Source organism: Glycine soja, chromosome 3 (genome assembly GCF_004193775.1).
Source record: "Glycine soja cultivar W05 chromosome 3, ASM419377v2, whole genome shotgun sequence".
Classification (NCBI taxonomy): domain Eukaryota; kingdom Viridiplantae; phylum Streptophyta; class Magnoliopsida; order Fabales; family Fabaceae; genus Glycine; species Glycine soja.
Window position 1 is genome coordinate 27,688,997 of NC_041004.1, and position 17,076 is coordinate 27,706,072.

The following is a 17,076-nucleotide window of genomic DNA, read 5'->3' on the forward strand; positions in this document are numbered from 1 at the left end:
AAGTATTGGTTTGTAAAGAAAGGTCAGCTTAATGCTCTTGTGTGTTTTGAATCAAACTTAGCTGAAGTTCCCCATAATACATGGTGGATTGATTCTAAATGTATGAATCATGTTTCTAATATTGTGCATGGATTCCTTACAATTCAAACCATAAGCCCAAATGAGAAGTTCGTCTTCATGGGAAATAGAGTGAAAGCTCCAATGGAAGCAGTCGAGACTTATCGTTTAAAACTTGACATTGAACATCATTTAGATTTATTGGAAATTCTTTATGTACCTATATTATCTAGGAATTTAGTTTCATTATCTAAAATTGATGTTACTGGATACTCTTTTAATTTTGTTAATGGATGTTTTAGTTTATTTAAGCATAATTATCTCATTGGTACTAGTGTTCTTTGTGATGGTTTATATAAATTGAAATTAGATGGTTTGTATGTGGAAGCAATGACTTCCAAGATTATTTTGATGATTTCAGAGAATCAAGAGTTAAGCAAGTTCCAAAGAATCAGGAGTCAAAAAGCTTCAAGAATCAAGTTTCAAAGAATCAAGTTTCAAGATTCAAGAACAATCAAGTTTCGAGAATCAAGATTCAAGAACAATCAAGATCAAGATTCAAGAATCAAGAGAAGACTCAATCAAGATAAGTACTAAAAAAGTTTTTCAAAACATTGAGTAGCACAAGAATTTTTCAAAAAATCTTTTACCAAAGAGTTTTACTCTCTGGTAATCGATTACCAGAAGGTAGTAATCGATTACCAGTAGCTAGCATTATTTTCAAAACTGATTTACAAAGCTGTAATCGATTACCATGAGCATGTAATCGATTACCAACGTTTTAAAACGTTAGATTTCAAATTTCAAGAGTCACAACTAGTGATAAAACATTTTCAAATCATTTTAAACTTGTGTAATCGATTACACAATACTTGTAATCGATTACCAGTGTTTCTAAACGTTTTGATTTTCAAATTTAAACATGAAGAGTCACATCTTTTGATGTGTAATCAATTACACTATAATGGTAATCGATTATCAGTGACTGATTTCGAAAAATAAATTACCAAAAGTCACAATTCTTAAAGTGACTAGTTTTCTGAAGATTTTTTCAAAAGAGTCACAACTTTTAAAGTGATTAGTTTGCAAAAGAGTCACAACCTTTTAAAGTGATTAGTTTTAAAGAAATTGCCAAGAGTTACAAACTTTAACTTGAGTCAGCAAATGACTATAAATATGTGACCATGGCATGAATTTCAAAAATTGGTTTTTACAGAAATTTTTGATTCATTTCTCAACTTCTTTCTAAGAGTTTTTGTTCAATACTTTCTGTTCCAAGAAAAGTTCATTGTTCAAAAACTTGTGCTGCTCTTCTTCTTCATTCACTTCTTTCTCTTATCAAAAGATTCAAAGGACTAACCGCCTGAGAATTCTTTTGTTTCTTCCCTTCTCCTTCTTGACAAAAGATTTCAAAGAACTAACCGCCTGAGAATTCTTTGTCTTAACACATTGGAGGGTACATCCTTTGTGGTACAAGTAGAGGGTACATCTACTTGGGTTGTTATACTGAGAACAAGATAGGGTACATATCTTGTGGATTAGTTCAAGTGGAGGATACATCCACTTGGTTGTTCAAAGAGAACAAGGGAGGGTACATCCCTTGTGGATCTATGGCTTGTAAATGATTTTACAAGGTTGAAAGAAATCTCAAGAAATGTTGGTTTCTTGGGGACCGGATGTAGGCACGGGTTGTTGCCGAACCAGTATAAATCTTGTGTTTGTCTTCTTCTTCCCTACACTCTTTAATTTCCACTGTGTACTTTTAATTTCCGCTTTACTTTTGGTTAAGTTATTGTTCTTTACTTTCTTAACTTAGCAGTAAAAGCCTAATTGAATCTAGTAACATTAAGAAGGATAAATTTTAATTAGTCAAGGCACATTAATAATTAATTCAACGCCCCCTTCTTAATTATTCCGAGGCCACTTGATCCAACAAGTGGTATCAGGGCAGATATTTTGAGAAACGTTTCACAACTTCAAGATTCATGGCCTCCTCAAATTCTTTGTTTCCTGAGGGAAACTCCATCCATAGGCCACCTATCTTTAATGGTGAGGGTTACCACTATTGGAAAACCTGAATGCAAATCTTTATTGAAGCCATAGATTTAAACATTTGGGAAGCAATAGAAATAGGACCTTATGTACCCACCATAGTAGATGCAAGCACTAGCACAACAATAGAAAAACCTAGAGATAAATGGACTGAAGAAGATAGAAGAAGAATCCAATATAATCTTAAAGCCAAGAACATTATTACTTTTGCCCTAGGGATAGATGAATATTTTAGAGTGTCAAACTGTTCAAATGCAAAGGAGATGTGGGATACTCTCCAACTTACACATGAAGGCACCACTGATGTGAAAATATCTAGAGTCAATACTCTTACACATGAATATGAATTATTTAGGATGAACACTAATGAGAACGTCCAAAGCATGCAGAAAAGATTCACACACATAGTCAATCATCTTGCCTCCTTAGGAAAAACCTTTCCAAATGAAGATTTAATCAATAAAGTTTTAAGATGCTTAAGTAGGGAATGACAGCCCAAGGTAACTGCCATTTCTGAAAGTAAAGGTCTTTCCTCTATGTCTCTTGCCACTCTTTTTGGCAAATTGCAGGAACATGAAATGGAACTTCAACGTCTCAACCAAAATGAAGAGACCGACAAAAGGAAAAGAAGCATAGCACTCAAAGCCTCCTCCTCAATGCAAAAAGAAGAAGAAGAAAAAGAATCTGATGATGAAGAGGACTTCTCACTCTTTGTGAAGAAGTTTCATAAATTCGTCAAAAATAGAAGAATGGAGAGAAGCCATAACTTCAACAATGGGAAGAGATCCCAAGAAGTTTCTCCTACACTTAAATGCTATAAGTGTAATCAACCCGGTCACATAAAGGCAAACTGCCCCTCAAATGAGTCATGGCCCGAGAAGAATGAGAAGAAAAGCTATAAAGAAAGAAGATCCAATAAGGCGTATATTGCTTGGGATGACGATGACTCATCCAATGGTTCGGAGAAGGAAATCAACCTTCTATCCAAGGACTATGAAAGTGATGAGAACATCTCTCAAGAAGTTTAAGCAAGAAAAACAAAAGTCTGACTTCCATCTTTAAAGATCTAAGCACTTAAATCATGAAAAAGGTAACATCAAAACTATTCTCTTTTAAATTAAGTTGGTTGAAACTTTCCTTTCAATTTACTTGTTTATATGATGACTAACAAAATTTTATTTGTTTGTCTTGATTGATTGTTATTATGAGTATGTGCTTATATGTTTGATTGAGTTATTTTCTTTCTCGAAGCATGAAGTTTATTATTAAAAAAAAATACTTGATAGTGCCTATGATTAGGGGTGGGAATAGGCCAGGCCAGACCAGGCTTTAAAAGGCCTGAGCCTAGCCTACGATTAATTTTTGAGGCCTGAGCCTGGCCTATAGCCTATCAAAGGCTTTTATTTTGACTCAGCCTGGCCTTTTTAAAAGCCTAGCCTGGCCTGGTAGCCTATTTAAAAATCTTCTTCACATTAAATCTTTAATATTCCTAGTTGTTTTTACAAAAACAAAATAACACACCTTCTATAATAGGCTAAACAAGGCCTTAATATATAATTTGCCTTAATTTTTAATCTAACGTTAATTTAGTTGGTAGTCCTAAAAATATATTAATAATATAAACAGAAATCACCAAATGATATAAAATAATCTAAAACAAAAGAAAACCTCATACTTGAGGTAGTATCATTCAAGTCTATCAAACCAACATATTAATTATTATCCAAGTCTATCAAACCAACATATTAATTATTACAACAAAAAAATAAAGCCTACATCTCCATTCTATTTGAACAGAACCGGTGCATAAAATATCTACCAATAAAATTAATAGTAATGTCATTTCATCATTAGCTCCTCCATATTCACCATAAGATAAGATATGATAGGATATGATTGTTGTATATGAACGTAATAGGATATGATAAGATATGAATTTTGTATAGGAACGTAATAAGATATGATAAGATATGATTTTTGTATAGGAACGTAAGATATGATAGGATATGATTTTTATTTGCTCTAGAATATAGTAACGTAATAAAAGAAAAAGGAAACCAAATAGGAATAGAAAAAGGAATTATTAACAGAAATAAGAAAACTAATAAAAATAATGAGAAATATAAAGTAACTCACACCTTGTAATTAAAATTTTACTTAATTATAGGAATGAAATCTGCTAATTTTTTTAAAAAATAATATTAATTGTACCCAATATATATATATATAGGCCGGCCTATCAGGCTTATAAAGCTTTTTAATAAGCCTAAGCCTGACCTATTTAATTTAATAGGCTTTTAAAAAAGCCTGAGCCTAGCCTTTTAATTAAATAGGCCAGGCCATGCCAAATTTTATGTAGGCCAGGTCGTAGGCCCCTGTAGGCCGGCCTAGCCTATTCCCACCCCTACCTATGATTCTTGCATGATTTTTAGTATGATATGTAAATTACTTGCTTAAAAGTCATTCATAAAGTTTTTTTTTTAAATTATATTATGTTATATATATATATATATATATATATATTTAAGAGCTTTTAGATATGTAGCATTTTGATCCCCTTTCAAATCCTTTCACCCTAAGTATTCATTCTGCACTTAGTTCTGATAAAATGCTCTCTGGTAATCGATTACCATAATATGTAATCGATTACAGCAATTCAGGCTAAGTGTAATCGATTACCAAAAGATGTTATCGATTACAATGCATCCCTACTGCTTATAAATACAAATTTCAGAATTCACGAAACTGCAACTTCGTCTTTCTCGTGAAACCCTCATTCCCAAATTTTCTTTCTGGCATAACTTACTCATTTCTTATCCAAATAACGTCCCACAAAGCCCAAAATTCATCTTTTTTTCATCCTCTTTCATTTCAACCGATTGAAATTTCAAATAAGTCTCTCAAATGGCAGAACCATCGAAGAAGCGCATGGGTTCTTCGAGTAGAAGCCAACGGCACTCGGAGGCTCAGGATACTCCAATTCCTCCCTTCTTTTCCTCATCCTCATTGTTCTCATCGAAAGAACAACGTACACAGTACACAAACCTCTTCTCCTCCCGTTCTATCATTGACCCTAAGTTCATAGATATGAATTTCTTTTCTGATGAGAGTTTTGAGTGCATTCAAGCATTTCAAAACTCAAATCTCATTCCCTTTATGTCTTTAAAAATGCCTGTGTATTCTGAATTGGGAAAAGCTTTTTATTCTAACCTTGAAATTCACGAAAGTACCTTAATTTATGAGGTTTATGGGATAAAGATGGTCATTGACCAATCCCTATTCTATGATTTGACCCAATTGTCTAGCGAAGGTGTACCATTTGAAGAAACACTGGATGATGATTGGAAATTTAATTTTTCTTTGCATGATGCCCACCGGTTGGTTTGCACCAACCAAGCGGATACGACTGGAAGGCTGCTTGCCGGTTCATTGGCTCTTGGAAGCTGCATCCTCCATTATCTAATTGTCCGTATCTTACTCCCTAGATCTTCAAACCTTGCACAGGTTTCTAAAGAAGATCTAATAGTCATGTGGGCCTTTCATACTGGCCAACAAATTGATTGGGCACATCTAGTCCGGTATCGCATGCATAAGGCATTGCGATTAAATGCTCATTTACCCAATCCACACTTAGTTACTTTGTTCCTTCAACATTTTAACTTCCCTCTGGATTCTGAACTATATGTTCCAATCAAGAGATCTTTCTTGATCGGTGCTGCGGTGGTTGCCTCCTTTGGTTACCGCAAAGAGCGTGATGGCTCTTGGGTAAAAAAGGGTGCTCAACCAAATGATGATGGAGGACACTTATCGGTTGAAGGGGACTCTTCTCTCCTTCAGAGTATTTTGGACAGGTTTGATGGACTTCAAACCTATGTTGGTGAGAGGTTTGACTCCTTGGAACGTCAAGTGGACACACGATTCGAGGAGATGAACTCAAGGATTGCAAAGGTTGAAGAAGATGTCATCACCATTCGCGACTACCTTGATTTACCTCCACCACCACCATCAGTTTAGACATTACTATTATTATTAGTATTTTGATTTCTAGCCGTGTATTTGGCTATATTATTATGACATTTGAACACTTAGTATTTCTTTTAATATTTGCTTAGTATGACTGAACTTCATGTTTATGGTTTATGATATATGACAACACTTAGTATGACTGCACTTATATATAAACATCGGTTTTCTATAAAACCGATGTTACGTTAGAAACGTTAACATCGATTTTTATACAAAACTGATGTTAACGTATATATTAACATCGGTTTTCCATAAAAAAAACCGATGTTAACTGTTTATATGTTAACATCAATTTTTAAACAAAAACTGATGTTAATCTATATTTTAACATCAGTTTTTATCAATAATCGATGTTAACGTTTTTAATATTAACATCGGTTTTCTAGGAAAATTGATGTTAAGTTACACAAACAACATCAGTTTTTTGAGGAACCGATGTTAAGTTGTATGTTAACATCAACTTTTTCCAAAACTGATGTTGTTTGTGTAACTTAACATCGGTTTTCCTATAAAACCAATGTTGTTTTTAGGTTTTTTTTTTAAATACACTTTCTATTTTTTCAAAAAACCCAAAATTTAACCTGTAAAATTGAAATCAGACCACAACATTTATCATTTGCATTCTGCTTTCAAACAGTTTTTAGCATAAAGTTATATTAAACTATCAATTGATAACTATGAATAAATGATTTATTAACAACTATCAATAAAGAATATTCAATGTTCAAATGACATAGCAATTGGAAAAAATGTAAAACAAGGTAGTAAACTAACTAAGTAACCTAAAATGGAATAGTTCCCTAACGTACATCCTAAGTTCCCTAACATCCTAACTTTCATTTCTAACTTTGAGATAAAATTTAGCCCACTGGATGCGAAGTGCCTTCAATCTCTCTGCTTCCAATTATCTAACATCATTAAAATACTGCATGATCAAATAAAACATAAGTTAATAATGTAATACCAATGACAAGAAAATAAAATTTGTTTGAAATAAATAATTATCGCTTCCCAATTATTCCTGAAAGTTCCTAAGATTATCGTGGACATCCAGTGCATGACGTAATAGCTGCACTCAGTGCTTCCTTTTTGTCTATTACACTAAATACATAATGAAATTTGGATATTAATTAAACATTAACTACAACTAGTGTACACAAACATAAGCAGCATATATAAGTAGAAGTTTTATTTAAATGACGTACCTTAACAACAATCCACCTAGCACCAGCCTTGGATTTAGGCTGTGGAGTATCATCAAGTCCTTTCAAAGCACTGTTGAATACGAAGAACATTAAAATATTGATGTTGTTTAGTTATGCTAATGCAAATGTATTGAAAACAACACTAACTTGTTAATTATTCCCTTAAGGTAGTTGTCTGGTCTATTATGCAAGGAACAAAACCAGACAACAACATTTTCCTTGGGCAGAATGACGACCATTTGCCAGTACCCGCTCCATTGGAGACGAATTTGGGTTATTGTAGTAGTATACATTATTTAAATTTAGTTGTTTTGTTTCACTTACCCATTCAGGTAGGCTCCGAGGTAGATATCGCATTGTGAACTCTGCATCAAACTTTTCATGTGGCTTTCCGATTCAAACTGCGATTGCCCAAATCTCTGAATAGACTGTGGCTCGAGGAATCCATACACATCAGAATTCCCTACTCGCATACTTGTCTCAATCAGATGCATGTTGTTGTTAAGGCAAAGTTAATTATGTATGAATTTAAAACAAAAACATAGGTAATTAACAATAAGCTAAATTGACATACAGAATCCACAACTGTATGATAGATATGCTGAGACATTGACCACCGTGTGCGATTTTGGAGAGATCTTTGTGCTTTATGTACAGCGGGAAGTCTGGATTAAACACTTTGAACACGGTAGCATCCCAATTAACCTGGAAAGGCTTCAAGAAAAGCTCTAGGATGGTCAATATCATCATATATAGTGGATCATTGACCTCAGGATCCACCCTTTGTGGAGGTTTTGTTGGAGAAACAGTTTCCTGTTGATCAAACATAGTTAAATAATTACACTGAATAAATTAATTTTAAAAAAGAAGCATATAATCAAAGTAAAATACATGTTTTGATAAAGGTTTCACAAGATGTGTTGGCCAAGCAAGGAAGGTGTTAAGTGTCTGCCCCAGTAAGGTAACCTCATCAGTGGGTACAGGAACGGGGGCCAGTGCATCTTTAACCTCCTCAACACCAACCTTCACTTGGCCAGGCAACAAAGGAATATTGTGAACTGTTGATCCCTCGTAAAATCTTCCTAGGGCAACCAGGCAGGGAGGATTTGCTTCGATGTACAACCCGCACTAGTCTGAGTCACCCGTCTAAGGATCATTCCCTGAGGGATCAACACAACTCTCCTTTGTGATGACACGAGGACCTGAGGGACCAGCCATAGGCTCTGGAGGCAATGCAAGTCCCTGAGACTGCATCTGGGATTGAAACTGGGACTGCATTTGGCTGAAAGATGCCATCAGCTGCTGAGTCACTTTTTCTGTGATCGACTCCTCTAGCTGGTCCCTGATTTGTTGGGTCAGCTGCTGTAGCTATTCAGGAGGTAGGGAGGAAGGGCTACAGGACGTTCGTGGAGCCGATCCGAAATATTGCTTGATGGTGACACCGGCTCCAGGAGCACGGACACGACCAGGGTGCTCTGCTGGCCCAAAGGCGACAGTCAGAACATCCTAACGTCCATGAGGGACGGACGATCCCTGTGATGCCTGCTCCTCCAAAGAATCCTGAACAGAACAAATATATTTGTCTTAGGCATTCACAGAATAAACAAACAAAGTTACAATTCTTAATTGAAAATGACTTACGACCTTCTCAGCGATTTCCTTTGTTGCCTCAAACGTCATCTGCCCAATTTTCTTGATGCGGGCCATCTTCCACTTCACGTGGCGTCTGATGGGAGATGGAGGGTCAATGATGCCCTCAGTGCTTCCAGACTGGGCAGTTTCCTCCAGCTTGTTTTTGGTATTCTCAGCCATTAATGGTACAAATATTCATAACCCCCATGAGACAACACGTGGGGGGCAGTGTTTTGCTTTTGGATGGCCTGTGTCTTTTTCCGCACATCCTGAAAAAATCAAACATTAATGGTACAAATTACTACAACGAATTATAACGACTGAATCTTTTGTGGAAAACAACTAAAATGACAAAGTACATACCTCCCAAGAAGGGTCTCTGCGTGTCTGACAAAATTGGGCCCATTTCTCCTTGCTAATGTCGTATTTTTCACAAACTGTGTCGTCCACACTGTCCTGGTCGGCTGCAAGGGCCCATTTCCTAGTCAAGTCCGATTTAAACTGCCGCCACCTCTCGCCGACAATCTGAAGAATTTTCTTCTTTGTCATACTATCAGAAGCTTCAGGGATTTCAAACTCCGCCTGACAAATAAAAAATTAGATTTTATTGTAAGTCAATTATAAATTTTGGCTAATAAAGAAAATCAGAGAAGCAAACTAAAATACCTGAATATCCTCCCAAATCAAATCCTTCTGAGCAACAGGGAATTCCTTCCAGGTCTCATATATGGCGTCGACCTTATCACGAGCGACAACCCCGAATATCTTCTTAATTTCTTCTTGTAGGGAGCATTGGCCTTGTCGGTCGCAGGATCGACGTTGACCATTGGTCTCTCTTCCCCAAGTGGTCTAGTGGCCAAGGATTGTAGTCGTGTCGCTTTACGTGTCCACTTCTGGGTGGACGGAGACATTGATGCTACTGTAGGAGGAGGACAAGGAGAAGGAAGAGGAGGAGGAAGAGGAGGCGAGGCAGGTGGAGTAGCAATGGTCCTGTAAAGAGAAAAACTTGATTTAGTTAACATTATCAAAAATCATATTATGAGTTATGTAAATCAATTTACCGAAATCAAATACATAATTAGAAAATTACATTAGATGATGTTAATTAATTCTCTTTCATCATGATCATTACGATTAGCATGAATGTCGTCAGCTTCTTCTTCTCCGACGACATTAGGAGTGATTTGTGTGGACAAAGGACTAACATAATTGTCCATGTATGAATCATCATCTTCTACATTAACACCAATTGTTTTGTTGTGTAGAACCACACACCATTTTTCATCACAAGGGTCTTGCACATAAAAAACTTGTTTAGCTTGTTTTACCATGATGAAAGGGTCATTGTGGTAACCTAGTTTCTTTAGGTCTACCAACGTAAATCCTACATCATCCACCCACACACCGGTGTTGCTGTCAGCCCATTTACATTTGAAAACACAAACTGTAAATTTGACATAGTTAAGCTCCCAAATTTCATCAATGAACCCAAAGTAAGGGATGGAAGCTACACAGGGATTGTCATCATGCACACTTGCGAAGTGTTGATATTCTGCCCTTAGGGTGACCCTGTTGTTTTGCATTGTACTTTTGTCATCTTTTGCTTTTGTGTAAAAGGAATACTTGTTTATGTCGTATCCTTGCCAAGTTATCACATTTCTTTTAGGCCCATCTGCTAGCTTTCGTAATGTTTCTGAGGCACTTTCATCAGCAAAGATTGTATCTTTAAACCAATCACAGAAAGTTTTGTTATGCTTTTTAAACACCCAGTTCTTTGACATTTTTTGATTATTTTGTTTGACTAAAGCTTAATGTTGAAGTATGTATGGAAAAACTTCATTACTGTTGTTCAACACATACAAGTGAGCTTGTAACAAATCTTCTACACTTGGAGTGATGACATGTAGTCCTCTTGAACCCTTACTAGCCACTCTGTCATCATGCCGAGACTCAGGAAGGCCAACAGGTTTAGCCTTTTCAATGTAGTCTGAACAAAATTCAATGGCTTCTTCTACAATGTACCTTTCAACAATAGATGCTTCCGGACGATGTAGATTCTTGGTATACCCTTTTAAGATCTTCATGTATCGCTCAACCGGGTACATCCAGCGCAGATAAACAGGACCACAACATCTGATTTCTCTGACAAGGTGGACAATTAAGTGAACCATGATGTCAAAGAAAGTAGGAGGAAAATACATCTCCAACTGGCACAATATAATTGCCGCCTCATTTTGCAGGTCATCAAACTTGACAGGATCAAGGACTTTGCTACATATGGCAAAATGTCTCGTCTGGCCATGACTAACAATTGTTGCATCAACACGTGACAATCATGAGACTTTAACCCTACCAACTTAAGCTCCTTCAACTGCACAAGGCTCTTAACATTTGAAGAGTATCCTTGTGGGACCTTCACCCGACGAAGACACTAACAAAAACTTATCTTCTCCTTTTTAGACAAAGTATGACAAGCTGGAGGCAAGTATATTTTTTTCCCATCAGACCTTGGATGCAACTGCGATCATATGCCCATGTCAACTAGATCTTGACAGGTATTCAGACCATCTTTCATCTTGCCTTGAATGTTAAGAAGCGTCCCAATGACACTGTCACATAAATTTTTCTCCACATGCATAACATCGATACAACGTCTAACATCTAGATCAGACCAATACGGAAGATCAAAGAAAATGGACCTCTTCTTCCATATGCAAATCTTACTTTTATCCTTCTTTTGGGTCTTTCCAAATATAGTATTCAGGTGTTCAACTCGCTGGAAAACCTGCTCACCAATCAACGGTATCAGTGCAATTTCGTGCTCTTGACTTCCATTAAAAGTTTTTTCAATTGTCTATAAGGGTGATAAGGTTTTAGAAAACGTCGATTCCTGGTGTACACTATTTTTCTACCATGTTTCAGTTGTATAAAGCTTGTGTCTTCTTCACAGATAGGGCATGCATGATGACCCTTGACACTGTAGCCGCTCAGATTCCCATACGCTGAAAAGTCATTAATGGTACAAAAAAGCATTGCATGCATTTCAAAAGTCTCCTTGCGAAATCCATCAAACACTAAAACCCCCTCGTCCCACAACTTTCTCAGGTCTTCAATCAATAAACTTAGATAAACATGAATGTCATTTCCTGGCTGTCTTGGGCCCGATATCATCATAGACAACATCATGTATTTTTGCTTCATGCATAACCAAGGAGGCAAATTGTAAATTACTAGTAGAACTGGCCATGAACTGTGTTGAGTGCTTAAATTGCCATATGGATTCATTTCATCACTGGCTAGTCCAAGCCTAAGATTTCTTGCCTCTTTGCTGAAATCCAGATACAAAACATCAATCTTCTTCCACTGGGTGCAATCAGTCGAATGGTGGACCATTCCGTAAGAGTTTCTCCTATTTTCATGCCAAGTAAGGTCTTTTGCATCATCTTCATTAGCAAAAAGACACTTAAACCTTGGAATGATGGGAAGGTACCACAACACCTTCGCTAGAGGGCCCTTCTTTGAGTTTTCATCAGAACTACACTCCTCATCATCCTTCACCTTGTATCGTGACACCCCACACCTAGGGCATTTGGACATTTCTTCAAATTCATGTCTGTACAGTATGCAATCATCAGGGCAAGCATGAATCTTCTGATACTCCATACCCATCAGACACAGTATCTTCTTGGCCTGATAGTAGCTTTTAGGCAACGTGTTTTCCTTTAGAAGCAGATCGTGCACTACTTCAAGCAGTAAAGTAAAGCTTTTGTCACTCCACCCATATCTGGCCTTGACATTAACCAGACTTAACACCACCGACAACAGCGTCAAGGAATTCTTGCACCTCGGATGCAAAGGCTTCTTTGAGTCACTCTGCAATCCTTGATGCACAGGGGCATGGGCTTGCTGAAAAGATTATTGTCCAAGGTCACGAATCATATCTTCCAAGCAATCTCCCATTTCTACATCAAACGGTTCAGATTAGGGCCCACTTTGCATATCTGTCATTTCACATGCCATATCCACGTTGTATAATTCCTCTTAATTCCATCACACAACAGATGTTCTCGTATGTCGTCCAATATTTGTCGTCTTCCGTTCAAACAATTGATGCAGGGACAATGATATTTTCCATCTTGATCCGGTCGACCTCTTTCTGAAGCAAATTGCAAGAACTACTCCACGCCTTCCTCATATTCTGGGCTGATGCGACTTTCATTCATCCAACTTCGATCCATCTAAGTAATAACTCCGTGATACTCACAAAGTTACTCAATGCATGAAAATATCACTTTTTTTTATTATAGGTGTGGCCCTATCCCATTCAGGAAGACAGTCTTTTATGGTAGCTTCATACGTCAGGGTTAATTCTATTTTGTTAAATTAGACAAAATTTTGGCAGCATTTCGTATTAGTCTCCAAGTACACGACATGAAATCGGTGAAATTAATTTCCCGATAATCAAGTATGCACTCAGAGAATAACTCAAAATGCATTGTACTGAAATTTCATCAAATTAAACAAAATCATGTTAACCTTATGTCATACCCTAATTTCATCCGGGTACCATTGTTTGATGGCATGCAACCTTTGTTTGACCACTTCGAGGTACTGGGCTCCCTTTGTAGCACAATACGTGAAGTTCCGTGACATGCTGGAGATCAAAAGGAAGCATTGTTACACAATCCGTGAGTTTCCGTAACATGTCGGAAATCAAAAGGAAGCATTGTTACACAATCTGTGAGGTTCCGTAACATTCCGAAAGCCAAAAAAAGGAGTAATTACGCGACCCGTAAGGTCCCGTAACCTTACGGAAAGAAAACAAGTATCGTTACGAAATTCGTAAAGTTTCGTAACGTTACGGAAAAAGAATCACCAAAAAAGAAAAGGGGTGTATTTAGTAAAAAAAGGTGCAAATAGCAACCAGGCCCACTTGGGCCTTCCAGTATGTTCCTCCAGAAGGCGGTTGCTTCTGGAGGAAGCAACCTGGCTCGCCTGGGCGAGCTGGGTGGCAAGCTCCTCCCCTATTTTCCTATAAATAGGGGGAGGAGTGAAGGAGAAAGGGGTTCAGCCCTTCTGGTACTTCGGGATCACTTAAAATTAGTGAGAAAAATTGTTTTCGTGAAGAAAATTCAAGCCGAGGCGCTTCTGTAACGTTTCCGTAACATTTCCGTGGGTGATTTCGCGAAGATTTTCAACCGTTCTTCGTCGTTCGTCGTTCGCTCTTAGTCGTTCTTCGGTCTTCAATCGGTAAGTTCCCGAAATTGAACTTTTCAATTCATTCTATGTACCCTTGGTGGTCTCCATTTGTTTCGCATACTTTTATTCTCGTTTCATTTACTTTCCGTACCCCCTTTTGACTTGCTTTAGTCATTTACTTAAGTCATTTTCTCGCCTAATCAAAAAATAAAATAAATTTCCACCGATCATTTGATTTGCAATATCCGTTAATTTCTGTTAAAATGAAATCCGACCGTTCGGTCATGCCGTAACCACGTTGGAAACCAAAAAGAGGTAAAATAATAATATAATAATAAAAAAATATCATTTAGTAAAATAAACCAAAAAAAATCAATCGGACATTTCTCTTTGGGATTTCTCTTTCTTAATTGAATTGATTAATAACTAAAGTGAAACTAAGGCTAAAATCAACTCGCAAAGTCAAGCTCGTCCGCAAAAAATCACTAAAAGGGATTTTAAGGTTCGATACCTCAGTTTTTCTCACCAAGTAAAATAGATCATTGTAAGGTCCAACGCCTTAAAAGAACCACCTTCCAAGTAAAAAGAATCGCTTGATTCGCCCTTTAGAAAGAACTACGTAGGTCTGATTTCCTCTTCGATGGAGGGTACGTAGGAGGAAGAGCCCCGCTTTTGTCGACCTCAAAAATAAAAAAGAAATAAAAGTTTAGATGCATGATTTCACACAATTCTAATCTAAGGTTGTTGTCCTTTGGGACAAACGTGAGAGGTGCTAATACCTTCCTCAAACGTAAATACAACTCCCGAATCTGGAATATTCTTCATGACCGGTTTCCTTCGGTTTTTCCGATGTTTTCCACAAATAAACGTTGGTGGCGACTCCGCGCATTTTCCTCCTTTGGAAGACGCACCCGTGTGCCTCGCCTCGCTCGCCCGCAAAAGGGTAGGTTGCGACACCTTAACGCATGAATCTATCATAAAAATATCAGTCTCCCCAAACTGTCCAAACGGACAATTCGAGATTAAATACAATGATTAATGCAAATTGTCCGCAAGAATCATTGCATTCAGTCTCAAATGGGAATCTAAGGTTCACTCATCATGAACACAATTTGTATAGCATATATGAATTGTCATTAATGGCAGTGAACACGTAATAAAAATATTAATTGGTAACAAACATTTGTACCTGTGATGATGAGCAGCACGGTCCAAAATGAAAGCAAGAATCAAAGAAATAACTCAATGAACACCTACATCAATCATCATTCTAGAAAACAGATATCAATATGTGGCAATTACTAGGCTTATTAAAAATCCAGTTTCCTTCTACAATTAATTATGCATACAATTTATGGACAATGTAAAACAAATAGATTAACTCATTAACAGCTGTTGTGAACTGTGTTTGTGTGTGTGTGTGATGAGGGGGCGTGTGTCTGTGTGTCTCTAACAAGGGTGTGTGTGTGTCTGATGAGGGTGTCTGTGTGTCTCTGATGAGGGTGTGTGCATCTCTAATGAGGGTGTGTGTGTGTGTGTGATGAGGGTGTGTGTGTGTGTGATGAGGGTGTGTGTGTGTGTCTCTCTGATGAGGGTGCGTGTGTTTGTGTGTGTGTGTTAATATGCTAACAAGTGGCTAATTATGTAGCCACTTGATGTTCAATGCGATCAAGTGGCTACATAATTGGGCATTGTTACAAATGAAAAACATTGGCAGATACATAGCAGATTGAATCTATAGGATTAAATCTATCAAGGAGAAAAGCAACTAATCCCAATCTATAGGATTCAATCTACCAAGTAGGAGAAAAGCAAAAAGGAGGAGTTTTAATGATCTGAAAATTTGAAACCCTGAACCAGAAGGCTATTGAATTTAATGTGGTAGAAAGTGAAGCTAGTTTATCAAGCTATATAGATATAACAATAAGCCTTTTTCCATTTCCCAAATACAGTAAATTATGCATTGAATACAAAAAGAATTAATTTACGAGCATATGGAGATATGAACAGAATGCAAACTCAGATGTATTTGTTTTGAATGGAGAGATAAATTACAAGAACAAATCCAAAAATGAGGAAATATACCATATGAGGATATACGTAGTAAAGGAAGAAGAAAATTAGGAATCATAATCAAAACAAGTGAATAATGATAAAGCCACAAAGCAAGGAGCCATAATGCAAGGCTACACTTATGTTTGGAGAGTCTGCAGCTAGACTTCATAGGAGAAGAAATGGTCTTTTCAAAATGTTATATTTAGCTTCGTTTCTAATACTTTTAGAACTACTTAAGTGGTTTGTTTTACTTTAGGGACTATTTAGGAGAGACTGTGAGAGTAATACCTCAAGAATGAAATTGATGGTTTACTCTTTGCTGGTTACTTGGATTTGGGACTTGGGAGATTGCATTTTCTTAATAACTTATGTTAATGGATTCTGTAGTTATAGGTATCAGCATTTGAAATTATATCCAGAAGATGAATCTAGCCCCCAATCTATGAAGAAACTCGTGGTTGTTGAATCTTATAACGAGATTGTTTTCCCTGAACCCTCAGAGGTTTTTCTTGCATATGTACAGAATCATCATGTTGTTAATGTGCCTAGACTTCCTGCTAGTTTGAATTTATCAAGTCCTAGTACTTTTCTTTCAATGTTATTCCTATTCCTACAAGTAGTAGTATTTAAGTTTTTTACCCTTCAGATTTTTTCTTTAAGCTTTCCCTTGTTTTTGTTTCTGCAGTACCAAGCGATACTGTGAATGATAAGGAGAGAGGTGACAGCAAAGATCATCCTCTAACCCAATGGTTCTTGAACTTCTCTGAGGCTGATGAGCTCTTAAAACTTGCAGCAGCTCGCTAGCAAGTTATGGTTTCTTTATTCAATTATTCTATCATGCCTTGTCACT